Genomic DNA, 24,112 nt, shown 5'->3' with positions numbered 1-24,112 from the left:
CCCAATCTGTTCTATTTTAAAGATATATCATTGCTCATTATTGGAGCAGAGTTTCTTCCTTATTCTTCTTCCTCAGACAATTATGACTGTCCTTCAGCTGAGAATGTTGTATTTGGGGCATGCATTAGTCAGATATAGTGTCTTCAAAGTAGTTTATTGTCTGCTCAGGATAATAGCGATTCATATAAAGATGTAAAAATTAACCATTCACAATATTGGGTGATTCAGGTATTTTTAAACACAATTGATGAAAACAATGATTTGCATCCATGTTTACACACAGGCACTAAAATGGCAGAGAATCACAGACAAAATATGTAATGCACAGAAAATTGAATTGAATTGAATTGAATTTATTAGATTTATAGGCTGCCCAATCCCGGAGGACTCCGGGCGGCTTACACAAAACAAGAAAAAAAAATAAAAAAAATAAAGATTTAAAAATTCTCCAACACACATACTTTCAGAGTGGGACTGGACCCTACATAATAAGGTCAACAGCCCCAGGCCTGCTGGAACAGCCAGGTTTTAACAGCTTTTCTGAAGGCCATGAGGGTGGGTGAGGTCCGGACCTCTGGGGGTAGCTGATTCCATAGGGTTGGAGCAGCCACAGAGAAGGCCCTCCTCCGAGGCCCCGCCAGCCGACACTGTCCAGCTGACGGCGTCCTAAGGAGGCCCACCCTGTGGGATCTTATCGGCCGTTGGGAGGTATGCAGCAATAGGCGGTCTTGCAAATACGCTGGTCCTGAGCCATGTAGGGCTTTAAAAGTAGTGACCAACACCTTGAATTGCGTTTGGAGACCAATTGGCAGCCAGTGCAGCTCGCGGAGGATAGGTGTAATATGAGTGTATCTCGATACACCCAATATCGCTCACGCAGCTGCATTCTGGAGTAGCTGTAGTCTCCGAACGCTTTTCAGAGGTAGCCCCATGTAGAGCGTATTGCAGTAATCCAGCCTTGAGGTGACAAGGGCGTGAGTAAATCAGTAAGACATCTCTATTGGATTGTAACTGAGATTTTAGATTGATTTTAGATTCAAGTCATCAATTTATCTTGACATACTACCAAGAATTTCATAGCCTCTTTGGGATCGGTTGTCTTCAAAATAAATCATGCCTGTGCTGTATAGTCCTATAGTGCTTAATTCAAAAATGCCTTACTCTCAAGTGATAGGGTGCAAAGGAAGATATACTTGCAATGTAGTCCTTTCCTTTGGTCTAGTTTTATCATGTGAATTTTCTAAAAATCAAATGCAATAAAATATTTTTAAATATATATATATAGCATTATATGATGTTGTCACATCAAGGTTGGATAAATGTAAGCTGGACAACAGTCAACCAATGATTCTACAACCAAGATTCTGTGACCTAACTGGGTGGACAAGAAATATGTCTGTTCTCCTGTGTGCTGCTCCGGGAATCCAATCATGGGTTAACTTAGCCTTCTAGCCTTGAGACTGAGTATGCAAATATCAAAGTTACGCCTCCTCTGACTGGACTTCCGTTTCCTCTCCAGTTCTTATTACTCAGTCAAGCCTACGAGACTTATTTTCAACGCTCTCTTGATTAATTGCTAATATTTCAAGATTAAGGATGAATTTACTTGGTTCACTGTGGATTTCTTGCTGGATTGGAGGTAAAGCGGCAGATTGCTGCCAGCCGATTCCTCCCTCGCTGTTTCCCTTAAAGGGATATCGGATCGCTACAGCTGGAGTGGGGCGTTCTCCGCCTGCCCTCCCTTAACATCAGCGCGCAAGGAAGCTGAGTCTCCCAGCGCTGCTCTCCACGCCGGATAGCACCCGCCCGCGAGCGCGGTCAGATCCGAGGCTTTGGCTTGTCGGAGCGGGTCTCCCCCCCTCCCCGCCTCCCTCCTTTGTGCCCTCGCTGGAGTGGCTGCCGGAGGATTACATGAATCGGCTGTTTGGGAATTTCCCCTGCGGTTCCTTTGAATTTCGCGCCTTTGATGCCGGTGACCTTATTTGGAAGCGCTTTTCACACATGCGCAGTAATGCCTGGGATGAGAAGGCAGATTTGCCCGCGCGCTTGAGTTTGCGCACTGCTTCCGCCCCTCCCCTTTCCCTCACTCGAGTTTGCTGACTCAGGGAGGAGGTCGCTTCTCTTGGTCTCTGCTTCCACGTGGCGTTCTTGGCGAGTGCTTTCAATTGCATTCTTTTGTTTCGCTGATTGAGCTCTTTCAAATTCATATCATGGCTGATCAATCGGTATTGCAAGGTACTGTCCGGCCAGTTTCTGAGCCCCGCTCCCCTGGCGAGGGAGGGGCCAGCCCTGGGCCTAGTAGGGCCGCGACCAGGGCCTCTACTAGCAGGCCTCGAGCCTCATCTACTGTTCGGGATAAGTCGCACAAGCGCAAAGACAAGGCCAAGGTTCCCCCCAAGGCATCTGGGGCTCCTATTTCTTCCCCTCCGGTTCTGATTCAGCAACCTGGGTCTCCGGTGAGGGTCGTTGAGCAGGGTTGGTCTCCTGATATTCAGCTTCCCCAGGGCCCTATTCCTGAGGTAGGGGCTTTCGGGCCTCGTTCCCCCCCAATTATTTCGGAGGCTAGTGGGGCTTCTCTTCGTTCACCTCCACGCGCTGGGCCCTCTGCCACGTTCACCCCCACAGCTGCAGGCCTCAGGCCTCTGGAGGGCCAGGATTTGGGCCTTTCTGCTGAATTCTACAGCATGATCTCAGAGGCTATTTCCAGAGGGGTGGATGCGGAATTAGCGCGTAGATCCCAGGTCTCCAGGCCTACTCTGGCCTACTCAGGCCTGGCTCCCCAAGCAGTACAAGGGGATTCTTCCATTCTGCAAACTGATCCTCCTTCCCCTTTACACTCTGTGTTTAGCGCACAATCTCCCTTAGTGGAAGAAGGTGAAATCCAGGATAGGGAACTCTCTGGTGACGAGGGCCTTCCTGTGGACCAGCCTCCGCCCCCTGGGCTTTTCAGGCACACTCTTTTCAAATCCCTGCTATATAAGGCCAAGACTACCACCCACATGGGGGAGGCAATTTCTGCAGAAAGTGCTGCTGTGGGCCTGGATGCCACCGAGCGGCTCTTTGCTGAGCAGGTGGCTCTGCAAGATTTTATTCCATCTCCCAAGCTTTTTCTTGATTTAATCCAAAAGCAGTGGGATGAGCCGACCGCAGTTAAGCCCCCTGGGTCTGGTGATAGGAAGCTTTTCACATCTTCTCCAGAGTTGGAGGCCCTCCTGCAGTTTCCCACAGTGGATGCTCCCATCGCTGCCCTTGCTTCACCGGCGTTAATTCCTTCTGAAATTTCGGAAGGATTGAAGGCCGAGGACCGCAAGGCCGAATCGGTCCTTCGCAAGACTCATCAGGCAGCAGCATGGGCCTTGCGATCAGCCACTGCAGCTTCCTTCTTTAATAGGACTTCTTTAGTTTGGCTGAGACAACTACAGGAAAGGCTGGATCCGGAGGAACTGCGCCTCCATCAGGATGTCACCAAACTGATAGCGGCCCTAGAGTTTTCTGCCGATGCCACCCTTAGCGCGGCAAAGTTTGCATCCCGAGCCGTGGTTTCCAATGTGGCTTCTCGCCGTTTGCTCTGGCTCCGCCACTGGCAAGCTGATATCAAATCCAAGTGGCGTCTAGCATCCACGCCCTTTAAGGGCGGGGCCTTGTTTGGTTCAGTGCTGGATCCCATTCTCATTGAGACTCGGGACAGACGTAGGGTGCTTCCCTCCACAAGTGCCCGTGTGGCCAGAAGGCCACAGCCTTATGGTAGACGGCAGCCCTTTCGGTCTGGGGACTCGGGGTTTACCTCTGCCCCCTATGTCCCCAACTATACCAGGGGGTTCTCCCAGGCACAGGACCGTGGCCAGGACCGAGCCGGGGCCAGAGACAGGGGGCGCCAGCAGAGTCAGGCGCAGAGTAGACGGTCATTCCGAGGAGCGGGCAACCGTTCCTTTCGCAGATACCGCTGACTCGCAGGAGGCAGGGCCCATAGGAGGACGTCTCTTGGCCTTCGCCCACCGGTGGGCGGAGCTCACGTCAGACGCCTGGGCCCTTCAAGTAGTGAGTTTGGGTCTCACGCTAGAATTTCTATCCATCCCCCCGAGAAGGTTCATCAGGTGCCCTGTGCCCAGGTGCCCGTCGAAGCGGCGCCTTATGGACACCGAGATATCTCATCTTCTCACCATCAGGGCCATAGAGCAAGTTCCCAAAGGGCAGGGAGGCCTAGGGTTTTATTCCATCTTGTTCCTAGTACCAAAGAACTCCGGGGGATGGAGGGCAATCCTAGATTTGAAACAGCTCAATCAGTATATCAAATACCAAAAATTCAAAATGCACTCTCTAAAGAGCATATTGGCTTCCATCCGCCAAGGCGACATGATGACTTCCATAGACATCAAAGAAGCGTACCTCCATGTGCCCATTCATCCGGCACATCGGAAGTTCCTGCGGTTTCACTTCAACGGCCGTCATTATCAATACCGGGCCTTGCCATTCGGCCTCTCCTCGGCCCCGCGCGCGTTCACCAAACTTCTGGCAGTATTGGCAGCCTCCCTTCGTTCAATTCCAATACGCATCAATTGTTATTTGGACGACGTGTTGGTGCTGTCGTCCTCTCGAGATCAGGCCCTCCGAGACCTACGGGTCACGATGGACGCATTGCGAGACCATGGATTTGTCCTCAATCTGCCCAAGAGCCACCTGCGCCCAACCACGTCCCTCCTTCATCTGGGAACCACCATCAACTCGATGTCGTGCGAGGTTTTCCTGTCCCCGGAAAGAAGGCAGAGCATATACCACCTGGCGCATCACGCGCTATCCCATCGGCGAGTACCGCTGCTGTCGCTGTCCAAACTGCTAGGGAAGATGATCTCCTGCATCAGCGTGGTGCCCTGGGCCAGGTTCCATGCGCGTCCTCTCCAGTGGTTCCTGCTGCCCTTCCAAAGAGCGCATACCAGTCATTCCCACATCAAGGTGCAGCTCCCGGGCAAGGCCAGGCGGTCCCTGCATTGGTGGATGTCGTCCAGGCTCCTCAGGGGATGTCCATTCAAGGAGCCGGACCGCGTTCAAGTTACAACGGACGCCAGCTTATTCGGATGGGGGGCCCATGCCCTGGACAAGGTGGCCCAAGGTCGATGGTCGGATCAGGAGCTGGCGAACAGCATAAACTGGCTGGAGTTGCGGGCCATCCGTCTGGCTCTCCTGGAGTTTCGGGACATTGTATCTCATCACCATGTGTTAATCTTGACCGACAATGTGGGCTCCAAGGCTCACATCAACCGCCAAGGGGGAACGCAGTCCAGAGCTCTGATGCTGGAAGCGGAAAGGTTGTTCCATTGGGCGGAGCCCAGACTCTCATCGATTCGGGCGGAGCACATCTCGGGCGAAGCCAACACTCAGGCGGACTGGCTGAGCAGAGCGACTGTGGATCAGGGGGAGTGGCAGCTCCACCCCATTCTCTTCCAGGAGCTCTCTCGCCGCTTCGGCCTGCCCGAGGTGGATCTGTTCGCTCACCCGCACAACGCACAACTTCCCCGGTTTTACTCCCGATACCAGACTCCGGGGGCGGAGGGAGTAGACGCTCTACGCAGCCGTTGGCCGGCCGGCCTTCTCTATGCCTTTCCTCCTCTCCCGATCCTTCCGTCGGTCATTCAGAAGATCTTGACAGAACAGGCGGAAGTGCTTCTGGTCGCCCCAATGTGGCCCAGACGTCCCTGGTACGCAGACCTCGTCCATCTGTCCGTTTCGCGTCCTTGGAGGATCCCGGACGACAAGATTCAGCTCCACCAAGGGGCTCTCCGGCACCCGGGCCCTCAGCTGTTGCAGTTAGCCGTGTGGCACGTGAGCGGGAGATGCTAGCGGCCCTCCACTATTCGGACGAAGTCATTTCTACAATTCAAGCGGCCCGTCGCCCGTCGACTACCCGTATTTACGAGGCTACCTGGCAGGCCTTCTGCCGCTGGTGCCGACGCACCGGGGTCGATCCCATCAAAGCCTCGGTGCCCCAGGTTCTGGATTTCTTGCAGTCCGGCCTCAACAAGGGGTTGGCACCAAACACGCTTCGCCGTCAGGTCACAGCCTTGTCGACGGTGGTCGGGGGTGGCCAAGGCCGCTCCTTATCCCAGCACTCGCGAGTTCGAACCTTCCTTAAGGGTGCTTCCAACTTACGACCGCCGACGGTACATCGTTATCCCACGTGGGATTTGACCTTGGTTCTCAGGGCCCTTACAGCTGCCCCCTTTGAGCCTCTACATTCCATCAGCCTCCGCTTGCTGACACTCAAGACGGCCTTCCTGGTGGCCATAACATCGGCCAGGAGGGTGTCGGAGCTAGCAGCCCTTTCGGTTCGTGCGGATCTTTGCATCTTCCACCCGAACAAGGTAGTGCTTCGTTTGGATCCGACCTTTCTTCCAAAGATAAACTCGTTGTTTCACAGAACTCAAGAACTTGTCCTGCCGGACTTTTGTCCTCACCCGTCTCATCCGCGGGAGCGTCAGTGGCACCATCTGGATGTTCGCAGGGCTCTTCGTCGCTATGTGAAGCGCACGGCGTCGTTCCGAAGATCGGAGGCCCTGTTCGTCTCCTTCCAGCCATCTTCAATGGGACAGAAGGTGTCCTCCCACACCATCGGCCGATGGTTGAAAGCTTGCATTGCGTTGGCGTATGACTCCCACTCCAGACCGGTTCCAAGGCGAATCACTCCTCATTCCACCAGGAGTGCGGCCACCACAGCGGCCTGGGCGACGCAAGCGTCTGTAGAAGAGATTTGCAGGGCGGCCACTTGGGCATCCCCCTCGCCTTTTATTCGCCACTACAAGATTGATGTCTTCGCCTCGGCCGAGGCGTCCTTTGGGCGGAGAGTGTTGCAAAGGGTCCTTCCGTCTGCGGAGGAGCCTGACCAGCCTAGCTCCCGCCCTGGGAGTTCATTGCTTTGATATATCCCATGATTGGATTCCCGGAGCAGCACACAGGAGAATGACCGTTGTCTTACCTGAACGGTCCTTCTATGGGTGCTGCGAAGGGAATCCAAACCCGCCCGCAGCTTCGGCTGGTCAGGGCTCCGTTTTGATGTGACTCTCTGACTTGTTACTGACTGGACTTGACTCTGTAGTGCCGGATGACTTGCGGCTTGTTTGAGGATTGACATAATGATCCTTCGGTGGACTTCGTAAAAGAACTGGAGAGGAAACGGAAGTCCAGTCAGAGGAGGCGTAACTTTGATATTTGCATACTCAGTCTCAAGGCTAGAAGGCTAAGTTAACCCATGATTGGATTCCCTTCGCAGCACCCATAGAAGGACCGTTCAGGTAAGACAACGGTCAATCTGGGTCTCACTATACTTATTTATTTGCACATACAAGCGTCTTTCTGCCAGAGAACCATGGAGAACAGGTGATTATTAGAAGGTAAACCTGAGGATTTATAAGATGCTTTGTTGAGGTTCAGCAATATCCTATTTCCCTCTCAATACATGAAACTCAAAGGTTCCTTTTATGTATTTTCTATTTATTTTTTAAATAGAAAGTGATAGACTAAGAAAGTACAGATCAAATCAAAACTGAAGGGTGTACAACTCCTGCTGGATTGTGGGTAGCACAAGGGTTTAAACAACATGTCAAGAACTTTACTCCAAAAATAAATGGTCCAAGACCAAAAATGAGTCCAAGCATTTGGGAAAATATCCCTACAAAACGTTTTCAAACATACTCTGCCTTTTTGATACTGACTAAATAGGATTTTGAGAACATAGTGCCTAAATAAATAAATAAAATATAGGCTGGGGTTCAGCAAATAGGGAGGTCACAGAGAACTCTAATAAAGGAAAGCTATGCAGAGATAATGATTGTCCAAAAAACAGTTCACAGACCACTGCCAGTTCACAAAATTTTACAGACCAACCACTTAATATTTTCCAACTTTTACCTTGTGGGACATGGGGTAATGATACCTATCTTGGTTTCTATGTGTATACTCCATGAGAATGTCATTATCTCCATTCATCATTGTACAGTTGAACATATATTTCTGCATAGTATTTGATGAATTTGATCAAGTACACTATATCAGTGAAAGTTTATGCTGGAACTTGAAGGTATTAAGGACTACTTATTATACAGTTGTCGTCTGGAACTGGGGTGGGGGGGAGAGGGAGGGGAATGAGAAATGAAAGGATTAATGGAAGAAGGATAATAAATATGGATCCCCATAGAATTTTATCAATAGGACAAGATGCTCAAGTAATAAAAACATCTGAAAAACTCAAGCCATCGAGCATGGAGGAAGAAACAAGGGAACTGAAAATCATTTGAATGGTTTTGTGGTTGCCCGTCGCATTACAACTTCCTTCAGTAGCAAACATTTATTTCATTACTTTAATGTAACCTTATATTGTGTTTACCTCTAGCACAGGGGTCATCAAACTGCGGCTCTGGAGCCGCATGTGGTTATTTCCTCCCTCTGCTGCGGCTCTGTCACCGGTCAGAGCCACAATGTTGAGAGGAGCTTCCGGTGGAGTGGGGGGGGAGAAGTACGGTGCGCCAGGAGAAGACTCTATGGCAAGGGGAGGGTTTTCTAGTTGTCTCCACAATTGATAGGGCTTTTGGTTATGACAGGTAGAAGAGAAAGTATGCGGCACTAGGAGGAGACTCTATGGTGGGGAATTGAACTTCTGGTCAGCTCCAGAATTGAACAGGGGGCTTCCGGTTAGGACCTTTGTGGCTCCCGTGTTTTCTTTTCTGTGGGAAACAGGTCCAAATGGCTCTGAGTATTTAAGTTTTCTGACCCCTACTCTAGCAGAATGCTGTGCCAGTACTTGGAAATATATCTAAGTAAGGGTGGGGTTTAAGAAAAGTGAATGCCTTAGCCCAAAAGTAAAGTCACCAAATGTTGGCATCCAGCCACATGAATCTGGAGTAAAGTCTCTTTGTAGGTCTTCATCTTAACAACTCACAGTTGATTTGGATAAAATGAGAGGAGGCTTGTATGCAAACTATGAAAGTTATCCTGAGTTCCTTTGAGGAAAGTTGAAGTGAACGTGGAAGAAATGGGCTTGTTGGGATGGTGATGGGAATGATTAGCAACTTGATCTTGGTACACTGAGGCTATCCTGCAGCTATTTTTGTTATCATTTGAGATGTCCATATAAACTTTCTTGTCAATTGGTGCATTTAAAAGGAATATTGAACACATAAAGCCAAAATGGTAATACCACAAATGCAACTGAAGAAAAACTAGTTGCTGAAGTAAATACTAGCAGGAAGCATTTAGCAGTGGTGCCATAGAATATCTGCAAGATATTTTTTTCTATAAGCATGAACTGGTGGGGCCATAAAATAGACAAAATAATAGAAAATGAAGCTAAAGTGCTCTGGGATTGAATTTGGATTATTTGAATTAAATTTCAATGAGCATATGCTACAAAACACCCCAGATTTAACAACTGTTGATAAGAAAGACAAAAAAAAGTCTGGATAATGGACATTGCAAATTGGGGACAGGAGACCAGCAGAGAAAGAACTGGAGAAAACCACAAAATAAAAAGACCTGCAAATAAAAACAGAACAATTCTAGCAAAATAAAGCAAATATAGTACCAATGAAGCAAAGATAGTACCAATAGTAATAGGCATCTTGAGCACACTGCCAAAATGTCAAATCTAATCAAAATATCTGTCTGATTGTGTTACCGGCCATAATAATAATTTATTAAATTTATATGCTGCCTGAGTCCCAGAAACTTTGGGCGGTTAATTTGCTCAGATCTCCCTCTGCTAAGAATGGAGTAATATTAGATTTTTTTTGAAAAGGCAAATGCTATGTCTGCTAATACAAAAGTTACTTGCAATGATTTAAAAAAAAAGATGTGTTTAGGTTTTAGCAGCACTAAGTTAGATTTTTGACACAACATTCTTCTGTATAAGATTAGTTTTGTTTAATAATTCTGATATTTCAAGTTGATGTGAGCTGTAAATCTAAGATACCTGGAAGCCACAAAGTTGGGCTGGCTTAGACTACATTAAAAATGAAGTGCTGTAAATGGAAAAACATTAGAATACTTCAAAATGGGTTCGTTCCCATTAGTGTTGTGATTTACTATAATTGAGAAAACTGCTTACAATGATCAAACAGAGTGACATTTTTACAGCAGCATCAGAAAGAACACTAAAATGGCCCTGTTAAGCAGATGAGCTGCTTTAATAGAAGTGGCAGGACTTGAAAGAAACATGCAGGAAATTTTGAAACTGATATGGCTTGATTAATTTAGGTGCCCTTTTTGAAAGACAGAGTCTTCATTATTATTACAAGACTGCAGCCATTGTTATTGTTTAATTAGTGGAAAATGAAAGGATGGCTCATTTGCTGGATGAAAATATTTTAATGCTGAGCATAGTAGGTGTGATTTCATTGCCATTCAGGAATATAATAATGTTTTATCTTCTTTCGTTTCTTTTTCATCCTTTTTTTAAAAAGTTGCATCTCATGCTTTTCCTCATCACTGTACTGAGACACATTCTGGGTTCATTTGACAATCGTAAGAGGACTCATCCTACTGCATTTCTGGGAAGGTGGAGATATGAACTCGATATATGGGTAATATTGTGCTAGGCCAGGGGTCAGCAACCTTAAACACTTGAAGAGCCACAAAAGTCCTAACTGGAAGCCCCCCCCCCCCCATTCAATTCTAGAGCTGACTGGAAATCCGGTTCCCCCATCATAGATGTGGCATACTTTTTCCTCTACCTCCTAGTGTGGCATCCTTTTTCCTCTACCTGTCCTAACCAAAAGCCCTATCAATTGTGGCTCTGACCGGTGACAGGGAGCTACAGCAAAGGGATGAAAGAGCCACATGCAGCTCCAGAGCCATGGGTTGCTGGTCCCTGTGCTAGACATCTTTGTCCTAGAATCTGTCTCAGGGCAGCAAGGATTATCATAGAGTGTGAGTTTCAGAAATCTTGGGTTTTCTGTTATCAGTAGCAGTATATCTTTGATACCTTAGACTTGATATGCGATGCTATCTTTGAAGTGTGTCAGATAAAAGTTATCTGTTTGGAGTTCTACTTTCAAGACCACCAGACTACTGGTTCATACTGTCATCACCCCAAAGCTCCACTCTTTAAAATTAGGGAATATAACATTATTAAAAGATGCTTATGAAACAAATAATAACAAGTGGAAATAATAATGTAACATCAAACACAATAGAATTAAAAAGAATTATGATATTCTGAAAAAAATATCATAATTGTCACTCCCCACTCATTTAGTGTAGTCTGCAATATCCTCCTGGACCATCATCAATGTCCATAGGTTGCAAACTGGGAAGCATCAGACCCTAAGATTGTTTCAAAGATATATAAACTCTGACCACTTCTTTGAATGTGTGATTTTCATATGTTCTTTGGTTTTGTTTTGCCCTTCCAGTACTAGTTGTTGATACTTCCTCTTGGTCCCCCCCCCCCCAAAAAAAAAATTCAGAAGGGAATAAAACCTAGCAGGTTCTGCAAGACTTCATAGTTCAGTACTGGGATCTCTACTGTGGGGCAGAGCATATGGCCAAAATGGTCAACAAGTGGAGTCCAGAATAATTCCTTATAGATCAAAATTTGACTGACCTTGTCATTCTCACCCAGTCTTATAGGCATTTAAAGGGGCTTTATTTAGGAAGTTACAAACCTGTAAAGGTTTGTAGGCATGATCATGCTTTGAGGAGCCATAGACCTGCTGAAGTTTTAGACAAAGTGAACAGTGAGGATTATAATGGGAAGGTAATGATGCAATACTGACAGCTATGTTCCATAGACAAACAGAGTTCCATATCTCGGGCTATTTTTCCTGGGGTTGAGAAAAGTCTTTGGAAAAATAGTGTAGAAAGTTAGCACCCACCCCTCTCCTAGAAGAATGAAATATTCTAGAAAATATTAAAAAGGCAGAATATTTCCCCTAAAAGAGAAATCTTAAGGGACACAGACAGTCAGCCCCAGCAGATATTTTGGTGCGAGTTTATCTACAAGACAAAAGACCTTCAGCTCCAGGGTGATAGGATTAGCCCTCACTCAAGATCCAAACCAGGACAAAGCCATTAAGCCATAATAGGAATTGCCCAAGGCCCCTTGCTTTCATCACCCAGCAAAATTCAACCAAGCCTGGGACTCAAGACAACCTACAAAGTTAGCCCTGCATGGCCCCATGGGAGTCTGACAACCAATAAGAATACATTTCTTTCACAGGAACAAGAAGCAAGTTCAAAGCCCAAGAGAGGGTCTAAATCTCTTTCTCTCTCTCACCCATGTGCTTGATTGCCCAGGACCTCAAACCATGTGGTCCTGTCCACCATTAAACCATCTTTCCAATCAGCCTCCATGTTTCCAGTCCCCAATTGGAACTGAACCCAGATGGACATTTCTTCCCACAATAGTTTTAAAAAATAAAACAGTTTTAATTTTTAAATGTACTGTTTCTACCTGTTCAACCACCCATGTTGGAAATTTTATTTATGTATTTGAATTTATTAGCCACCCAACTTGAATGAACTATAATTTTCATGCAACTCCAGTTTCAAGTCAGTGAAAACCATCTTGATGATTTCCTATGGCTGTGTAGAGAAATGTGTTGGGAAATACAAAAGGTCCTTCCAGAGCAACTCTGAAATTCCAGGTTGCCCATTTCTGGTGTAGAGTGAATATTGGGAGTCATGCATAGGGTTGACATGCATGACTATTTACTTGATTTTTACCTATTCATAATATGTGAAAATCATTCATGACATTTGCCTTAGGATATGGAAAATATAAAGGTCCATTGGCTATCTGAAGTGATTTTTCTTTTTCATTTCCCTACCAGCCAAGCAAAACAAATCCCATTACATTGCTAAGTGGTCTCCAGAGTTTGAGCTTCTGGCAAATCCAATATTATGCCAGTCTCATATTGGTAGAGTAAAAATGTGGTGGTTTTTTTTAATCCTTGTGGAGGGAATAAACATTTGAAACATTTGATTCTAGTGTCAATTTAGTGAGCTGGGGAAATATAATCGCCTGGATGCATTTAGTGATCACAGATCACAAAACTCTTCATTCTAACTCTCTTCTTCCTCTGTCTCTGTCTCTGTCCCTGTCCCTGTCTCTGTCTCTGTCTCTGTTTCTCTCTCTCTCTCTCTCTCTCTCTCTCTCTCTCTCTCTCTGTCTCTCTGTCTCTCTGTCTCTCTGTCTCTCTGTCTCTCTGTCTGTCTCTATCTGTGTGTGTGTGCGTGCGCGCTTGTGTGTGCGTGTGTATACACACAGACACACACACACAAAATATGTATAATATATAATCTAGCCAAACATACATATACATATACATACATACATACATGCATGCATGCATACATACATACAATCTATCTATCATCTATCTATCTATCTATCTATCTATCTATCTATCTATCTATCTATCTATACATACATACATACATACATACATACATACACATACACACACACACACACACACACACACACACACACACATATACTATCTATCTATCTATCTATCTATCTATCTAGCTATCTATCTATCTATCTATCTATCTATCTATCTATCTATCACTATCATATCCGAAGTCATGGGATTGCATCCTTCAAGGTTTTAGTAAAAACACTACTAAAACATTATTCCAATGTAATAAATAAATTTCATTGAATTTAGTGAAAGTTTTGAGTCAATACATTTAGAGTCAGGCTGTTTACACTGCCGTCCTACTTAGTCCAGTCTTTTCTTGTGGAACCTTTGATTGGTTTCCAGTACCAGTGCCTTCACAAACTGATTGGCAGCAATTAGCAAACAAATCTTTTCATAAGTGGATATATCACTTGCTAATTGTCTCAGATCAAGAGTTGGTTTAAAGGCATATACACAAGGGGTAGTTCAAAAATTGGCAAGCCTAAATCAGACATTATTTGAAAAGCAGAGTGATAATGTTGTTAGAGCACTGAATGACTCGGCTGTCAGCTTCAGATGTTGTTCAGCCATGAAGTTCAATGGGTGACTGAGGGTCAGTGTTTTCTCTCAGCCTTAATTTTTCTCACAAGGTTGCTGTAGTGTGAGAAAATGGACGGGAGTTATACATTTTGGTTTATCCTCATTGGGGAAAATGAGAGACATAAAGAGAATAAATAAAAAATAAAAAGTGGATAAGATAGAAACTACCATTTCAAATTTCAATTCAAAATATGACAATTCTCAGTTAATAGAACACATTTGGGTGGAGAGTGTGCAAGTGCACAACACTTTTGGGTGTAGTGTGTGAGTGCAGAGCACATTTGGGTAGAGTGTGTCTGTATGTTTAAATCTCTTTTAAACAGGACATAAAAGGAACATCACTATGCTATAATGTTTCTCAAATGTGATTCAGTTTCCTTAGTATCATTCATGATTAGTCTCAATGTGAACAATGCACACATACACATAAGTAAACACAAAGACATCAAGGTGACAGCAGTGGTGGTCCTTCCAACCTGAAAGACCTGCTCTTTAATGCTAGATCAGTTGCTGGTATAACATTTAATCCTGGATGAAAGGACTGATTTGGCATGTAAAATGAAAATCAGACTGACAGAGGAACAGGGAATTAATCTTTTCCAGCATTATTCACCAGAGAATGGCACAATAAGCTAGGATGAAGTGGCATGTCCATTCTCTGTAGAAATTCCAGTTAGTTGAACAAAGGTGACATCTGGCAGTCTGTTGATTTTGAGAACAAGCTGCTGTCTTCAGGCATTCCAGAAAGGGTGGTGATGTTATTGATAATAGAATAGAATAGCAATAGCAATAGCAATAGCAATAGCAATAGCATAGCAATAGCAGTTAGACTTCTATACCGCTTCATAGGGCTTTCAGCCCTCTCTAAGCAGTTTACAGAGTCAGCATATTGCCCACACAGTCTGGGTCCTCATTTCACCCACCTCGGAAGGATGGAAGGCTGAGTCAACCATGAGCCGGTGAGATTAGAACCGCTGAACTGCAGATAACAGTCAGCTGAAGTGACCTGCAGTGCTGCACTCTAACCATTGCGCCACCTTGGAATAGAATAGAATAGAATAGAATAGAATAGAATTCTTTACGGCCAAATGTGATTGGATACACAAGGAATTTGTCTTTATTGCATATACTCTCAGCGTACATAAAAAGAAAAAAATACATTCATCAAGAATCATAAGATACAACACTTAGTGATAGTCATAGATTACTAAATTAGGAAACAAATAAAACAATATACATTTTAAAAATACAAGCAACATGGTTATAGTCATAAGTGGAAAGAGATAGGTACTAGGAAAGAGATAGGTACTAGGAAGGAAGAGAAGAATAATAGTCTTAGTAGGTAATTTGACAGTGTTGTGGGGATTCAGGGAAAAACAGTCCTTATGTCTAGTTGTTCTGGTGTGCCCTACAGCATCATTTTGAAGATAGAAGTTGAAATCATTTATGTCTAGGAAGTGACGGGTCTGTAGATATTTTCACAGCCCTCTTTTTGACTTGTGCAATATACAGGTCCTCAATGGAAGGTAGATTGTTAACAATTGTTAGCAATTGTTTTTCCTGCAGTCCTACTTATCCCTTGAAGTCTGTGTCTGTCTTGTTTGGTTGCAGAGCCTGCTACCAGGGGTGGGCTCCTGCCAGTTCTAACCTCTTCTATAGAAAAGGTTCCACAAATCTACAGTGCCGTTTGGAACCGGTTCCAGCTCCCTCGCCCCGCCCGTCCACACATCATCAAGATGAAGAGCGAGAGGAGGAATTCTGGGAGTTGAAGTCCACAAGTCCACAAATCTTAAAGCTCAGGTTTGAACACCTCTGGGTTTTTTTTTCCTAAAGGGTTAGGGGTGCAAGGGTCTTCTAACTTGACAGCTTTAAGACTTGCATGCTTCAAATGCCAGAGTTTCTGAGCCAACATTTTGGTTGCTAAGCAAGAGCGTTGTTAAGTGAGTTTCACCACATTTTACAAGTTGGCCACGCCTACCCAGTCACATGGCTGGCAAGCCACTCCCACCCAGTCACATGGCTGGCAAGCCACTCCCACAAAGCAGGCCACACCTACAGAAGAGGTTCTAAAAAAAAATGAAACCCACCACTGCTGCTACCTAACAATTTCACTTCATAACCTAATAGGAGTAATCTGGATTACTTTGGTGGTCTTGTCCTGTGGGATTTCACTGTCTGTACTGAGGCTGCCTGGTCAGAAACATCTCTAGCCCACTTGGTATCTAGTCATGTCAGCCCTTTAAGATTGTCCAAATCAGGAAACAAACCACAAAAAAGACTAGAATTCATTTGAGTTATACAGCAGTAGCAGAATCTTGCAAGTCTGTTTGCTTTTTTCCTTCCCTCCCTCTTGCTCTCTAGGGTGTACAGGAAGAGCAGACTTAAGTTTTTTCCCCCAAATAGGTTCCATTCTCTCTGAGCTCAAATCATGTTTCTGCACATTTTGCTTTTGTAACAGTTTCTAAATAGTTTCTTCAAGGCCTGTCACCATGGCTCTCGGCAGGCCCCATGCAGAGAACAGGACATATATTAGATTTAGCTTTCTGTTCAGGTAGAAGGTGAAGGAGACTTGTGGGATTTTCTTCACATGACAGATAGGCAAAGGCACTTCTCTTAACTTGACTGTGGCTTCCACCTGTAAATATGAGAGTTGTCCTGAGTCCAGAAGGTCATTCAAATTATAGCCTTGCTCCCAGAGAGACAGTCAAATTCAGTCCAGAGTTAGAACTGGAACGGCAGAGAATCATAATGTGCCTCGTCCAGACACCCACATGATTTTGATACTGGGTCAAGATTTCTACAGTCTCTCTTGCTTGATCTAGTTTGGAGATGTGTAACTACCTATCATCAGCATTCTGATTATACCTCATCCTCAACCAAAGTATAACCTGTCCCAGTGGTTTCATACACATGTTGAAATAATGGTGTATAAAGGAATTAATGCTACAGAAGTCCCCAGAGAAGTACCATTGGAGCAGTTTCTCCTCCACTGACACTGAATAACCCTGACCATTTAAGGAAAGAATAGAATCTTCCCAAGGCAGTGTCCCCAGACCTCACACAGTGTTCATAAAAAGGAACCAATAACCAATGTTATTGAAAGCATCCAGGTCAACTAAGGCCACTGTAGTACATTTTGTGGATTTATAGCTGCTATGAATTATTGCAAAATACTTTAAGGGAGCTACTCTTGAAAAACATCTGGAAGGAGCAGAGGTAAAAAGTGGAGCAGCCAAACGTTCATATAAAGGTTGTGTGGAAAGTTACTTGCTGGTTGGCAATTTCTTCCTGGCACAAATTGAACTTTTGATATTGCCTTTAAAACTTTAAAAGGTTTAACGACTGGAATCTTTCCCTTCACAAATCTATTGGGTTGTTGAGTTCTGCTGGATGGGCTCTTTTGAAAATCCCTCCCCCATACACCACCATCCTTCCAATTGGCATTGTATCTTTTAAGAAGACTAGATAAGCTATATCAGTCAGGGGCTATTATTCTTGAGACTCATTATTATCTCTGGATTGGGGGTAGCATGACTCCAAATACCACTTGCAGAGGAACAAAAGCAGAAGGGAAGTGTACTGCCATTACCCCAGAGCAGTGGTGAAATTCAATTTTTTTTTTACCATTGGTTCTGTGGGCATGACTTGGTAGGCAAGGCAGGGGAAGGATACTGCAAAATCCCCATTCCCTCCCCACTCCTGGGGCCAGCCAGAAGTTGTATTTGCCGGTTCTCCAAACTACTCAAAATTTCCGCTACCAGTTCCCCAGAACCTGGTGAGACGTGCTGAATTTCACCCCTGCCCCAGAGGTTCTTGGCTGGTCCTTGTAAAAAACTAAAAGAAATGCTAGGATAAGGTGGACTTGGCCTGGAACAGCAAAGCTGTTGTGTCCTTATGTCTTTGTAATAGGCAGAATAACAGAACAGCAAAATAATAGAGTTGGAAGGGACCTTGTAGGTCTTCTAGTCCAACCCCTTCTCAAGCAGGAAACCCTATACCACTTCAGACAAATTGTTGTCTAATCTTTTTTTATATAAAAAAAAATCCAGTGATGGGGCACCCACAACTTCTGAAGCCAAGTTATTTCACTGAATAATTGTTCTCACTGTAAGGTTGGTTCTCTCCTTCATTAGTTTCCATCCATTGCTTTGTGTTTTGTCTTCGGGTGCTTTTGGAAATAGGTTGAATACCTTCTTTCTGGCAGCCCCTTAGGCAGGAGAATATACTCTCTTAAGAGTTGTTTACAGGTAGTCCTCAACTTATGACCACAATTGAGCCCAAACTTTATGTTGTTAAGTGAGAAATTTGTTGTGAGTTTTGCCCCATTTTACAACTTTTTTGTCACATTTGTTAAATGAATCACTACAGTTGTTAAATTAGTAGCGTGGTTATTAAATGAATGTGGTTTCCCCATTGACAGAAGGTTGAAAAAGGGGATCAAATGATTCCAGGTTACTGCAACCATAACAAATGTGAGTCAGTTGTTAAACATCCCAATATAAATCACATGATGTTGCAATGGTCATAAGTGTGAAAAATGGTCATTGGTCACTTTTTTCTGTGCTGTTGTAACTTCGAATAGCTACTAAATGAACTGTTGTAAATCAAGAACTACCTGCACAGTCCCCTCTCTCTCAGGAAGTAGATTTTGATGAAGATGCATCTCTTTGACAAGATTGTTCATTGTTTTTTTGGCTTTTGTATTCATTTTATCATTCATTTTATTTATATTTCTACAATGTCTTTGAAGGCTTGGCACAACAGAAAGCTGGGGCGTGAAACAAATGAACAAATAAATAGATATGTACTGTATAAACACATTGATACAGGGAGGAGCAACTACTGGGCAGCTGAATTAAGAGGCTATAAGATAAAAATAAAAAAGCCCAGATTATGACATAAACAAAGCTTCATAGCCCACAAAGTATGTGGTTCTTCCTGAAAATCATTTCCTGGGTTCAGAGGAATGCTCCTTGCCTACCCAATCCCCCAATATTTTAAAGAAAAGAGATCACCCCACTGAAGGCCAAGACTTGCCCTGAAGAAGCTGTGTTGGTACCATCTATCCCTAGCTCCAGCTGAATGTATAGGTAAGATCCTTTGTGACTTCATTCAATGCAAATCTCTCTTGGTTTTTCTCTGATAGTTTTTAAAACCTGGACTAGCCTTTCCATTGAGTACTTTGACTTCTTCCCCAGCTATGAAGACATCAATTTACCATTTTGTTGAGGAGATCACAACGTTGCCATGTTTTCATTGTCAACCCTCTCCACCTGCTCAGGCAGCCTGAAGATGGTTTTGAATGCATTGGTGTATGCATAGTATTTTCTGTGTTTTGCTAGCACAAGGCAGCTCATGTATCCAGTCTAGTGTGAACAGTTTAGTGTGTGGACGAGGAGGCTTGTGAAGTCTCAAAGGAAATTGGCAAGTGAAATTGCTCCAGCAGGTCTGTTGTGGGATTGCTGCCCTTGTGCTTGGACTCTTAGGCTCTAAGTGTTTTGCAGTGCTGTGATGGAGTTTGGAATGCCAGTTTCTGTCACTATTTTTGTTGTGTGTAGTTTTCCCCCTTACAGGTTAGTTGACCAATTGATTTAAAAGTAGTATGTTCATTCATTATTCAATTTAGAGCCCAACCAATACTGCAACATATAGCATTAAAAGCAGGAAAGTGGTAAAACAATAGGCACCCTTACCATGTGCATCTAGAAGAAAGAAGATACTTAACTGGATAAAAGTCTAGTGTCTTGATACCATCCTAACCCAAGGCTTGGGGGGAACAATCAAGTTTCCAGTGCTTTTTTGAACATATTCAGAGCCATAGAGATATCTGCTGTTCTTGACTACAGGGCCTGCAACTAATAGAAGGCATTGCTAGATGAAGGGAACTTGGAGCTCACTATCTCTGCTTTAGATGGCTCCTCCAATTTCACAGGTGCTGCCTCGACTAAGAATCATGCAACCTAAACCACCTGACAGATGTAGAGTGAATATATAGCACTCCTGCTTTTGAACACCAGTTCAATTCAGGCCATGAAGCAGCTTGAGGGGACTTGCTGAATGCATTGGATGGGGGGGGGGGGGAGTGGATGGTGATTATGTGGCATTCTTGTATGTTTATCATTATTCTGGAGAGAGGTCAGAAACCCAGTTTCCATAAACAATTTGGTCTACTTTAAAGGGTGGGTCTATTATTTTATTTACCTTTATACAGCCGAATGCCTTTGTTGAACTCTTCGCTGACACTTTTCCAGTGGCTCAGCTTCATAAACCCAAATGACCACAAGACCGTAGCCAAGACATGCAAAACTCTTACCCTTTTCTGAACAATGTTTTCTGAATTGTTCATAGGCGAATGGTTCATAGGATGATCAGTGGGCAGTTCAATAGTCATCGTGGAAATATTTTCAGAATATATACTCAAGAGCACCCACAGTTTAACCCGACTGTCCTACATAGCCAAATCCTCAAAACCTAACACAGTAGCTAGCTACATTGGGGCAGCACAAATCAGATGACCAATACATTGCAGTAGAGACAGATGAACTTTTTGCTGCCATGTAACAATTGTCAGGGTGCTAAGTCAAATTTGGGAGGGGGAAAATATTGAATGGAGTGTCCATACACAGCAATTAGTGGGTTTTCCCCCCAACCAGGCTTGTGATTTTTCAATTTTATCCAGAAGCAACCACCAACCACTGTCTTGACAGAATTGTAAAATACAGCAACAAACCATGATTCCATTCTATATGTGTAGTAAAATCCAGCTATGACAGCAGCAAGATTTAGGGCAAGCTTCTTCAGCTTCCAAGTTTGATAGGACACAGGGCAGAGGCACTTGTGAAATGAAGTGTTAAGCAATGAAGTGTTAAGCAAAAAGAGCACTCAGTCCTGATAAAGTGAAAAGAAATTCAATAAATTCTGCCTTGATTTTTGTCTGGTATAAATTGGTTTAGTCTACCTGTTGAAGGGATGTAGTGGCTCAGTGGCAAGACGCTGAGCTTGTCGATCAGAAGGTTGGCAGTTCAGCGGTTCGAATCCCTAGTACTGCATAACTGAGTGAGCTCCCATTACTTGTCCCAGCTTCTGCCAACCTAGCAGTTCGAAAGCATGTAAGAATGCAAGTAGAAAAATAGGGACACCTTTGGTGAGAAAGTAACACTGTTCCAGGTGCCTTTGGCATTTAGTCATGCCGGTCACATGACCATGGAGAGGTCTTCGGACAGCACTGGCTCTTTGGCTTTGAAACAGAGATGAGCAACCCACCCACCCTAGAGTCAGGAATGAATAGCACCTATGTGCGAGGGGATTCTTTACCTTTACCTATCTGTTACAGTAAAGACCATCCTGGGAATTTCTGCTGCTTTTATTCCTTGATCTACCCTCCTTTGATACTTTCAAGGCAGCACCCTTGAAAAGGCTTGAAAGCAAATTCTAATTTCTTCCACTCTCTTTTGCTCCTTGTCGACTGTCAAGGAAATCCAAGCCACAGAAATAATTTCCACGTTTGTTTTTTCATGCATTTATTTCTACCTCGAATGAAAAGAGGTGGATCTGATTCACAGCCCTCTACGAATCCAGGTCACTATTGTTTGTGGGGTGTACAACTCCTTGCCCACCCTTCACCCTTCAGGGGTTATCCATACAGGCATCTGATAGCGATGAGAGATGGGATCCAGAAGACATCTGGAAAACTTCGGGTTGAGGACGGCTTGGCAGGGCAGCTGTTGTGCGCCTGCCTGTCTTTCCTAAACGTTACTTATCAACCAGAAAAGGATGGAAGGTGGATGAGCAGAGGATTCCCAGGACAGGATGATTATTAAGCTCTGGCCCCCACCGTGTCCTCTCAAGACACTTCCTTCTCTTGGAGTGGCTGCCTACTTTCTCAGGGGAGGGTTATCAAAGTCTTCCTCCCTCCCTCCCTCCCGGGTTTGCCCGGTGGGGTTGTCCCTGTTAGGGGGAGGGCGAAGGCTCCTCGCTTAGGTTAGCAGGAGTTCCTCTCTCAGGCCCCCAGAATTGCGCGCACGGCTCCGAGGAGCCGGGCACTTAAGAGAAGACCTTGCTAGTCCCTTTGGCTGGAGGCGGGCGTGCAAAGGCAGCGACCCGCTCAGCCTTTGCCCCTCCGCTGCGACGGTTGCAAGCAAGCCCACTTCGTCGCTCGCTCTTTTTTTCCTCCCGATCAGCGGCTGGCACAGGAAGCGAGCGATCCCCGGGAGCGTTAGAGGATGCTTCGGTTCCTGGCAAGACGAGCAGCCTAAGCCCTGCCCCTGGGGAACCCCTGGAGCGGAGCAATCCCCGCCCACCCACCGGCCCGCTCGGCGGAGCGCCGCGCCGAAGCTTCCCTGGAGCCTCCCGGCTGCTTCAGCGCCTGAATCTCCCACGGCTGCTTCTCTCGCCTCTTCCCCCCCCCCCTCCTCTTTCCCCCCATTGGTCGGTGATGTATGCATTTACATCTCCTCCGAACTTTTCCGAAGAACAGCTTGGTAAGTCGAGATGCCGGGCGGGCGGGGAGTGCAGAAGTGGGAATCCGGAGTAGGGAAGCAGCGGGAGAAGCGAGGAGGTGGGGAGTTGTGGAGCAAGAGGCGTGGGGGGGGTGGAGGGAGGGGGACTTTAAAGGCACAATGCCAGAAGGCAGAGGTGTGAACAGCAGGGAAAGGCATCCAGAGCGAGGGATTGGGGTATGTCACTTTTCCTTTGATTATCTCTTTGTAATGATGATGACGAGTATGGGGGGGGGGGTATTGAGTGTGTGCCGAGTAGTTCATTCTCTCCCCCTCCGCCCCCCCTTCCGCATCATCGCCATCACCTCTGAACCTATGTTTCTTTTAAAAGGACTTGGTGGAAAGGGAAGCTGCAGGGACCACGACCAGAGAAAAACCATTGCCTTTTACAATAGCAACCCCCCCCCCCGCGTTCCTTTCCTGGACCGTTGCCTTAGTGTAATAATTCCAATGCTAAACTTTCTTTCCTTGAATTTAGCTAGAGATAAGAGGAGGAAAAGAGAGGCTTTCCAATAGAAAATGAAAAACTAAAAGCTTTCTAGAGAGAGATTTAAAAAAAACCCTAAAAGCTTCTCACTTGTCTTTTATGGCTAAAGCAAGAAAAGCACTTCTTCCCCCTGGATTTAAAGTACTCCTAATATGAAATGTATAGGCTATTGCAGAGTTACTTGCTTTACACATGGTTTTATTTCTATGTACATTATGTTTGCCCATTGTCCTGGACTTGCAAGCGATCAGCGAGTTTTGGAACAATGTGATTGCTGTTTAACTCCCAGGGAGTCCATATAAGTGGATGAGCTCTCACTTCCTAATGCAGTAGCTCAAGTAACACGATGTATTCAAAAACCTCCTCCTTACTTCAACAAGCTTAGCAAAGACTTTCCCAACCTTCCAGGAATAGGAAAGGTGGTGTTTGGTGCCCCATGTCTATGCTTGTCATAGGTTATTCATTAAGAGGAAAGTATCACTCCTGCTATCTTTATAACAACTTTTGGTAAATGTGTAATGCCTTCCATGAAGCTGCTGTGTACAAAGAGATAATTTGAAAAGAGGGGGAATCTTACTATTGTTGGGGTTCTTTTTTTTAAAAAAAAAAGGTGATCTCTGCTTAAAACCCAATTAACAGTGGGTGTTTAATTCCCAACCCAGCAGTGCTAGCTGTGGATAATGGGAACTGTAGTTCTCTTTTGGTGGTCCCAGTTAAAAGAGAGGGAGGGAGGGAGAGAAAAAGAGAGAGAGGGAGAGAAGGAGAGCAAACTGACATTCTGGCAAGCAAAAATTACCCCAGATGTGTTACTGGAGGTATTGTGGAGATCCCCCATGTGAGCAACTTTTAGCTTTTTTAAAAAGTGATTTTTAATTTTTTTTAAAAAAAAATCTAATAAATAGCAATTCACTACAACCATGTGCTGTAGCTTTTATGGGAATGGAAAGCCTATGGCCTTCCAGATGTTGTCAAACTACTATTTCCAGCATCCTCACCATTGGTCATGTTAGCTGGGCTGCTCTAGCAGTATCTGAAGGATTTCTGACTCGCCAGAACTCCTGAAGCAATTAGCTTTTTATCTTTGAATAACTTTGAATAGATGATCCAATACCAAGGAACCTATTTTGGAAGTGTGA

At 44.9% G+C, this 24,112-nt stretch overlaps 1 protein-coding gene across 3 annotated transcripts in view; it reads left to right on the top strand.

The window, feature by feature from the left end:
- The window catches only part of MME (membrane metalloendopeptidase), a 103,790-nt gene that overhangs the window by 12,378 nt on the left and 67,300 nt on the right, over nucleotides 1-24,112 (top strand). Inside the window, exon 1 of one of the 3 annotated variants that reach the window (XM_014053032.2) lies at nucleotides 22,454-22,471. The exons of 1 other annotated variant lie outside the window; for it this stretch is intronic. The gene's annotated coding sequence lies outside the window, so the exon portion shown is untranslated. Of the gene's footprint in view, nucleotides 1-22,453; nucleotides 22,472-22,649; nucleotides 22,667-24,112 lie in introns of those variants that run through there. One more of the 3 variants, XM_014053033.2, reaches the window with a different exon arrangement.

This window comes from Thamnophis sirtalis, unplaced genomic scaffold (genome assembly GCF_051295495.1).
Source record: "Thamnophis sirtalis isolate CommonGarterSnake01/CBP01778 unplaced genomic scaffold, rThaSir2_p1.2 scaffold_11, whole genome shotgun sequence".
Taxonomy (NCBI): Eukaryota; Metazoa; Chordata; class Lepidosauria; order Squamata; family Natricidae; genus Thamnophis; species Thamnophis sirtalis.
Note: the sequence above shows the minus strand (reverse complement) of the source record. Positions and strands in the feature narration are given on the sequence as shown.